Below are 9322 nucleotides of genomic sequence, written 5' to 3' on the forward strand. Positions count from 1 at the left end.
TAAGGAAGTTTGGCAAAAGCCTTGAAACGTTTATTTTTAGCACAGCGACTGTTTTCTAGAGACCTAAAAAGAATAGCAAAAATCTTGGCATTGCTATTTATGATCTATACGCGTTTTTTAAAAAGCCCTGGGAAGGTTGGCAAAGACCCTGAGAGAGTTAAACTGCTATCACAACGAGTTTCATTTAGAGTCTTGTGGAGGTTAGTTCGAGTCCTGCGAAGGTAAAATTATTATCGCAAAAATTTTTTAGAGTCCTGGAAAGGCTAGATAAAATCTTGGGGAGCTTCAGTTATTACATCAACGTATCCCAAAGTATTCGTCCTAGAGTCTTGGGAAGGTTAGAAAAAGTCTTGGGAAAGTCAATTAAATTTTTGAAAAGGTTACTTTACTATCCCAATGAGTTTTCTGATGATCCTTAGGAAATTTGGCAAAAGCCTTCAAACATTTTTTTCTTATCACAGCGACTGTTTTCTAGAAACCTGGGAAGGTTAGCAAAAGCCTTGGCAGTGTATAATTAGGATACAAATGCGTTTTTCAAAAAGCATTAGAAATGTTAGCAAAAGCCCTGAGATAGTTAAATTGCTGTCCCAACAATTTTTTCTAGAGTCTTTGTAAGGTCAGAAAAGTTTTCGGAATGTCATCTAAAGTTTTGGAATGCTTAATTTACTAGCCCAATGAGTTTTTTTATATGTCCTGAGGAAGTTTGCCAAAAGCCTAGAAACAGTCTTTTTTTTATCACAACGGCTGTTTTCTAGAGTCCTGGGAAGGTTAGCAAAAGTCTTGGCAATCTATATTTAGGATATACATTCTTTTTTCAAAAAGCCTCAGGAAGGTTAGCAAAAAACCCTGAGAGAGTTAAGTTGCTATCCCAAGGAGTACTTTCTAGAGTCTTGAAAAGGCTGCAAAAAGTTTTCGGAATGTCATCTAAAGTTTGGAAAGCTCAATTTACTAGCTCAATGAGTTTTCTTTAGTTCCTAAGAAAGTTTGGCAAAAGCCTAGAAATGTTTTTTTTTCATCACAATGGATGTTTTCTAAGTTCTTGGAAGGTTAGTGAAAATCTTGGCAGTGTACAATTAGGATATACATGTGTTTTTTAAAAGCCTTAGGAAGGTTAGCCAAAACCCTGAGAGAGTTAAGTTGCTATCCCAAGGAGTACTTTCTAGGGTCTTTGGGACGTTAGAAAATGTCTTGGGAAAAACAGCTAAAGTTTTGAAAAATCTAATTTACTATCCCTATGAGTTTTCTGTAGAGCCTTTGGAAGTTTGGCAAAAGCCTTGAAACGTTTATTTGTATCACAGCGATTGTTTTCTAGAGTCCTGGGAAGGTTAGCAAAAGTCTTGGCAATGTACAATTATGATATACATGCGTTATTCAAAAAGCCTCAGGAAAGTTAGCAAAAACTGTGAGAGAATTAAGTTGCTATCCCACGGAGTACTTTCTAGAGTCTTGAGAAGGTTAGAAAAAATTTTCCGAGTGTCATCTAAAGTTTTGGAAAGCTCAATTTACTAGATCAATGAGTTTTCTATAATTCCTAAGGAAGTTTGGTAAAAGCCTTGAAACGTTTATTTTTAGCACAGCGACTGTTTTATAGAGTCCTGGGAAAGCGTTTCTTCATAAAGCCCTGGCAAGGTTGGCAATGTTCCTGAGAGAGTTAAATTGCTATCACAACGAGTCTCTTATAGAGTCTTGTGGAGGTTAATTCGAGTCCTGCGAAGGTAAAACTAATATCGCAAAAATTTTTTAGAGTCCTGGAAAGGCTAGATAAAATCTTGGGGAGCTTCAGTTATTACATCAACGTATCCCAAAGAGTTCGTTCTAGAGTCTTGGGAAGGTCAGAAAAAATCTTGGGAAAAACAGTTAAAATTTTGAAAAGGTTAATTTACTTTCCCAATGAGTTTTCTGATGATCCTTAGGAAGTTTGGCAAAATTCTTCAAACATTTTTTTTTATCACAGCGACTGTTTTCTAGAAACCTGGGAAGGTTAGCAAAAGTCTTGGCCTTGTTAAGTTACGATCTACACGAATTTTTTTGAAGAAATCCTGGGAAGGTTGGCAAACGTCCTGAGAAAGTTAAATTGCTATCCGAACAAGTTTTTCTAGAGTGTATGGAAGGTTTTCGGAATGTCAAAGAATGTCCCAAAAAGTTTTTGGAAAGTTGGAAAAATTCTTGGGAAAGTCAGCTAAGTTTTTGAAAAGGTTAAATTACTATCCCAATGAGTTTTCCGATGATCCTTAGAAAGTTTGGTAAAAGCCTTCAAACGTTTTTTCTTATCACAGTGACTGTTTTCTAGAAACCTGGAAAGATTAGCAAAAGTCATGGCAGTGTGCAATTAGGATACAAATGCGTTTTTAAAAAAGCTTTAGGAAGATTAGCAAAAGCCCTGAGACAGTTAAATTGCTATCCCAACTTTTTTTCTAGAGTCTTGGAAGGTTAGAAAAACGTGAATTACGCAGACATTCTTACAGTTAATAGGAGTTTGAAAATAAAGTAATAACTATAAAAGGAGAAAATAATTGCCAAGCAACAATTATATACAAATCTTATTAATCAAAAGAGCTAACGAGAATTTTGGAGTCTCTCAATAGAACACAGTGTGGGTCTACGTTCCATAGTTGGTGGTTGTTGCTGTGGGGTGTTCCGAGGTACTGTTTCAAGGAACTTCATATTCGTCTATTGGCTGGGGTTTTCGGCTGGTCCCATCTGCTCGTCCCAAGGAAAGAGGAAATCGTTGACTGGTAGGGCCACATATCGAGAGTCAGGAAACTCGGACTAGTTCATTCTCACTTGAGCAAACAGTTCCTCCGTCATTTCCATTGTTCCAAGTTGGTTCTCTGAGATGGGTACCTGCATCATATGATGTTCGTTTTATCTCTTCGCATGTGTCAGACTTGGATTAGGATGACCATACGTGCGAAAAAAACTGCGAAGACTGTTTCTCGCACTCCAGTTTGTTATATATCAGGCAAAACTTCTACCGAATATAATGCGTTGCTGTTCTGCACTGAGAAAATCATTTTGAGCATTAAGTTAAATAAAAGATACCAATTAAAAACGAGAATAATGACTGATTTGGAGCTGAGAGCAGAGGCAGTTGACGGTTGTTAAGTTGAAAAAGACTTGTGTAAAGCCGCGCAAGGAAGTACTGGATAGTAGTTAATAAAATGATTTTGAGTTAAAAGTGAGTAATATATACAACTCGAATGTGTGGGTTTAACCAAACAGAATCGATTTTTGTTTATTTGGTCTGCAGTCGTGTTCAATCATATTTCAGCTCCTTTTTATGAGTTTTAGTACTTTTTCCAACATTTTTGTTTCCAAACACAAAAATTGTTCAACGTTTTTCTAGTTGTATCCATTAAGAGAAAAATTTACCTCATGAGAACCTAAGCCTTCCAAATATAAAAAAAATACACAAAGCAAGTTGCAAAAAAATGAGCACAGGTTGTTGACTAGTAAAATGAGAAACAATGCCCATATAAGTAACAAAGGAAAAAAACTATAACAAGTAGTATCTCTGCGAGTTTCCTCATCAATTTTTTGTATATAATCAAAGGTAATTTGTTAATTTTCGAGTTGATAGTCCTTTTTTTTTTGGCTTAACTTTGAGAAGATTGCCCATAGTTGATGAATTTTTCAAAGCCAATCTCTGAAAATCTTATTCCAAACCTGATCATGCATGATTTTGAACTCATTTTTTTTAAATGGAGGAAGAAAAGACTTTGCTCGGGAGTTTTAACTAATTTGGGAATTATCAGAGGATAAAAAGAACCTTTGATGTTTTGTCGCATGTGTTTCTTATCAATTTCAAGTTTTCGAGAATAAACAAACTTTTTTCCTTGTCGGCTGTAATTCAATCGTAAGACTAAAGCCTTGATGCTCAATACGTGGTTCAAAATAAACTCCTTGATTGAGTAAATTTCCCGAAAGAGACCTTTACTTAGTCGGATAATTCTATTTTTTACGATAAAGACGTCCAAAAAATGTGAAAAAAGTCAAAATCTATTTCCTCAATTAAAAATACTGTTGGCATTTTTTCTCTTCGACTGTAAAGTAACTCGACAAAATTCAAATGTTTTCTGATACAGATGTTTTCGAATTTTTAAAGTTTTCAAGAAATAACAATCGAATCACTTCTAGAAAATGGAGAACTCTGATTGTTTGATCTCGAAAAAACAGTGTTGTTTAAACAAAACTCAACCCTGAATGTTTCTTTTTCCATAAGCAACTGCAAATAAAACCTGTTCGATGCTGTTTTTTGTTTAGGTTAAATGCAATCGCTTTGCTCAGTGTAGAAATAACTTATAAATTATAAAAACTTATAAAGAACTTATAATAACTGTATAAGTTGTTCAGTGCAACAATTCAAAATAGTATAACTAAACTATTAAAATCTTTGTGATATTTAAAGTGTCCCAAATTTGTAGGTACCACGTACTTTTCTTTATTTTTGGTACATGTTAAACCTTCCAATTTTTTCAGACATCGGAACTCAACACGAATGAGAGAGTGAAATGTGAGAACTGTGGTAGAAAGTGCAGGAGAGCCAATGCGGCTCGACATCGCAAAAGTTCCGTTAGAGAAAACTTTTGTCCAGAATGAAACTAATGTATTTAAAAACAGCAAGAAATACGAGCAAGAAGCACCTAAAGGCAACACAAAATCAACCAAATGTATATCGTGTGAGAGACAATTTCCAAGCTTTTTTTTCAAAACTCATGGGATACTCAAGTAGTACTTCTTTGTAGATGTACTATTAACTCTGATTCTGCCAAGACCATCTGCAGGATGTCGTATAGTTCCCCAGTGTTCAATCTGTCCCTATTTGGATTGTGGATTGGCATTGAAACCTATTTTTATCACTCTATTCACTAGGAAGTCCCTCAATCGTGCCGAGGCCGGCATCACGTGCTCAAGATCTATCACGTTTCTCTCATTGACTCTTATCACCAAATAGCATAGATACTTGCCAGGAATCTGTGAAACTGAAGGATGAAGTGCCGCCAGGCCTCCCAATCGTGGACTGTCTGAACAGAAATTCCATATTTTGGTAACCTCTCCTAAAATCGGCGTCCAATTTGGTTTGGAAACTCATATCCGCTGTTATCCAGGCTGCACTGGTCCTATCTGATAAGATGAAGTCACTGACCGTGATTAGGATGTTTTCCGAATACTCATTTGGTTTTTCGAACTTAGTTTTCAATTTTCTTCCAATGGTAGGCTCAACTTCTTCTTGATCCAGCTCCAGTCCGTTAGCCTCTCTCATTTTCCTGAGTTTCTTTAAAGTCCTACCCCAACTCTCCAGACAATTTTTTTTATCAAGGTCCCTGTCGATGCCGCCAGGCCCACGTAAACAGGTGGTATGTCTAACGGTCGGTCTGTCGCCGTCCAACCGAACAACGAGTTCCTTCACTTTACATGCTTCCCCGCTGATATGTCGACTTGTTGGATGCTTTGCGTTTCTTTTTCGTCAAGCTGCAGACCATGCATCTACCCTAGAACTCTGAAATTTGTATTCTGTCGTCTTTCTACCTCGCTTTGTTCTAGATCCATTTCTTTCTCTGGCACGGTGTGATCAACGTGCCACGAGTGCTCACTGTCGTTGATGATCTGCCACTCTTGATCTGCCACTAGGTCACTCATGTTCACCATATCTGCACCTGTTTCTTCTGGCGTTTAGTTTACTATGTCACTGAGTTCTTCATAATTCATGGGACTATGAGCAAAAATCTTGTTGGCGGTTAGTTTACTATCCCATCAAGTTTTCTTAGAAGTCTTGTGAAGTTTGGCAAAACCCTTGAAAAGGTTAAATTGTTATCTTAATGTCTGTTTTTTAAGCTCTTGGGAAAATTAACAAAAAACTTGAGTTTTTTTACGTATCACAACGATTTTTTTCTTGAGTTTTGGAAAGGTTGTTAAAATTTGATTATTGCTTAAGTTTTGGAAAAGTTGAATTTTCTTCTAACGAGTTCATAAGATTCTTGGGAGGTTTGGCAAAAATTTGGGATGTTTTATTTTTTGTTCCAACGTATCCCATTTGAATTTTTCTAGAGTCTTGGAAAGGTTACTTCACCATCAAAAAAAAGTTTGGGAAAATTGGCAAAAATTTTTCATTTTTTTAAGTTTTGAGCAAAAAATCATAAAAATTAACTAATAACTGTGCAAAAATTTTTGTAAAGGTTTATTTGACAAGATTCTAAAACTTTTCCACTTTTCTACGTAATGCGAGAAGAGTTTCATTCTTTTTTGATTAAATAATAAAAGTGTTTTATCTTTTTCTACAAAATGCGAAATATTTTTTAATTTTTTTGTTAAGATGCAAAAAGTGCTTCGATTTTTTTCACAAGATGCGAAAAGTGTTTTTTGTTCTTTTTTGAGTATTTGTACTCTTATGGCTTTTGTTAGCGTTTTCACTAACATGGGTACAAAAATCTTCTTGAAACGTCTCCAAACGTTGCATGGCTAATTTCATTTGCAATGTAATTGTTTTCAATCCCTTGGTGTATTTTAACGTGAACTACGCAGACATTCTTACAGTTAATAGGAGTTTGAAAATAAAGTAATAACTATAAAAGGAGAAAATAATTGCCAAGCAACAATTATATACAAATCTTATTAATCAAAAGAGCTAACGAGAATTTTGGAGTCTCTCAATAGAACACAGTGTGGGTCTACGTTCCATAGTTGGTGGTTGTTGCTGTGGGGTGTTCCGAGGTACTGTTTCAAGGAACTTCATATTCGTCTATTGGCTGGGGTTTTCGGCTGGTCCCATCTGCTCGTCCCAAGGAAAGAGGAAATCGTTGACTGGTAGGGCCACATATCGAGAGTCAGGAAACTCGGACTAGTTCATTCTCACTTGATCAAACAGTTCCTCCGTCATTTCCATTGTTCCAAGTTGGTTCTCTGAGATGGGTACCTGCATCATATGATGTTCGTTTTATCTCTTCGCATGTGTCAGACTTGGATTAGGATGACCATACGTGCGAAAAAAAACTGCGAAGACTGTTTCTCGCACTCCAGTTTGTTAAAAATCAGGCAAAACTTCTACCGAATATAATGCGTTGCTGTTCTGCACTGAGAAAATCATTTTGAGCATTAAGTTAAATAAAAGATACCAATTAAAAACGAGAATAATGACTGATTTGGAGCTGAGAGTAGAGGCAGTTGACGGTTGTTAAGTTGAAAAAGACTTGTGTAAAGCCGCGCAAGGAAGTAGTGGATAGTAGTTAATAAAATGATTTTGAGTTAAAAGTGAGTGATATATACAACTCGAATGTGTGGGTTTAACCAAAAGAATCGATTTTTTGTTTATTTAATCTGTAGTCGTGTTCAATCATATTTCAGCTGCTTTTTATGAGTTTTAGTACTCTTTCCAACATTTTCGTTTCCAAACACAAAACTTGTTCAACTTTTTTCTAGTTGTATCCATTAACAGAAAAATTTACCTCATGAGAACTTAAGCCTTCCAAATAGAAAAAAAATACACAAAGCAAGATGCAAAAAAATGAGCACAGGTTGTTGACTGGTAAAATAAGAAATAATGCCCATATAAGTAACAAAGGAAAAAAAAACTATAACAAGTAGTATCTCTGCGAGTTTTCTCATCAATTTTTTGTATATAATCAAAGGTAATTTGTTAATTTTTGAGTTGATAGCCTTTTTTTTTATTTTGGCTCAAATTTGAGAAGATTGCCCATAGTTGATGAATTTTTCGAAGCCAATCTCTGAAAATCTTATTCCAAACCTGATCATGCATGGAGGAAGAAAATTTTTTAAATGGAGGAAGAAAAGACTTTGCTCGAGAGTTTTAACAAATTTGGGAATTATTGGAGGATAAAAAGAATCTTTGATGTTTTGTCGTATGTGTTTCTGATCAATTTCAAGTTTTCGAGAATAAACAAACTTTTTTCCTTGTCAGCTGTAATTCAACCGTAAGACTAAAGCCTTGATACTCATTACCTGGTTCAAAAGTAAACTCCTTGATTGAGTAAATTTCCCAAAAGAGACCTTTGCTTAGTCGGATAATTCTATTTTTACAATAAAGACGTCCAAAAAAATGTGAAAAAAGTCAAAATTTATTTCCTCAATTAAAAATACTGTTGGCTTTTTTCTTTTCGACTGTAAAGTAACTCGACAAAATTCAAATGTTTTCTGATACAGATGTTTTCGAATTTTTAAAGTTTTCAAGAAATAACAATCGAATCAATTCTAGAAAATGGAGAACTCTGATTGTTTGATCTCGAAAAAACAGTGTTGCTTGGACAAAACTCAACCCTGAATGTTTCTTTTTCCATAAGCAACTGCAAATAAAACCTGTTTGATGTTGTTTTTCTTTTAGGTTAAATGCAATTGCTTTGCTCAGTGTAGAAATAACTTATAAATTAGAAAAACTTATAAAGAATTTATAATAACTGTATAAATTGTTCAGTGCAACAATTCAAAATAGTATAACTAAACTATCAAATTTTTTGTGACATTTAAAATCTCCCAATTTTGTAGGTACCACGTACTTTTCTTTATTTTTGGTACATGTTAAACCTTCCAATTTTTTCAGACATTGGAACTCAACACGATTGAGAGAGTGAAATGTGAGAACTGTGCTAGAAAGTACAGGAGAGCCAATGCGGCTCGACATCGCCAAAGTTCCGTTAGAGAAAATTTTTGTCCAGAATGAAAATATTGTATTTAAAAGTAGCAAAAAATACGAGCAAGAAGCACCTAAAGGCAACACAAAATCAACCAAATGTATATCGTATGAGAGACAATTTCCAAGCTTTTTTTCAAAACTCATGGGATACTCAAGTAGTACTTCTTTGTAGATGTACTATTAACTCTGATTCTGCCAAGACCATCTGCAGGATGGCGTATAGTTCCCCAGTGTTCAATCTGCCCCTATTTGGATTGTGGACTGGCATTGAAACCTAATTTTATCCCTCTATTCACTAGGAAGTCCCTCAATCATGTCGAGGCCGGCATCACGTGCTCAAGATCTATCACGTTTCTCTCATTGACTCTTATCACCAAAAAGCATAGATACTTGCCAGGAATCTGTGAAACTGAAGGAGGAAGTGCCGCCAGGCCTCCCAATCGTGGACTGTCTGAACAGAAATTCCATATTTTGGTAATCTCTCCTAAAATTGGCGTCCAATTTGGTATGGAAACTCATATCCGCTGTTATCCAGGCTGTACTGGTCCTATCTGACAAGATGAAGTCACTGTCCGTGATTAGGATGTTTTCCTAATACTCATTTGGTATTTCGAACTTAGTTTTTAATTTTCTTCCAATGGTAGGCTCAACTTCTTCTTGATCCAGCTCCAGTCTGTT

At 35.5% G+C, this 9322-nt stretch overlaps 1 pseudogene; it reads left to right on the plus strand.

The window, feature by feature from the left end:
* LOC134846640 (myb-like protein D) overlaps positions 1-8671 on the plus strand; it is an 83606-nt pseudogene extending 74935 nt beyond the window's left edge.
* The last annotated feature ends 651 nt before the right edge of the window (positions 8672-9322 follow it).

This window comes from Symsagittifera roscoffensis, chromosome 5 (assembly GCF_963678635.1).
Source record: "Symsagittifera roscoffensis chromosome 5, txSymRosc1.1, whole genome shotgun sequence".
Lineage (NCBI taxonomy): Eukaryota > Metazoa > Xenacoelomorpha > Acoela > Convolutidae > Symsagittifera > Symsagittifera roscoffensis.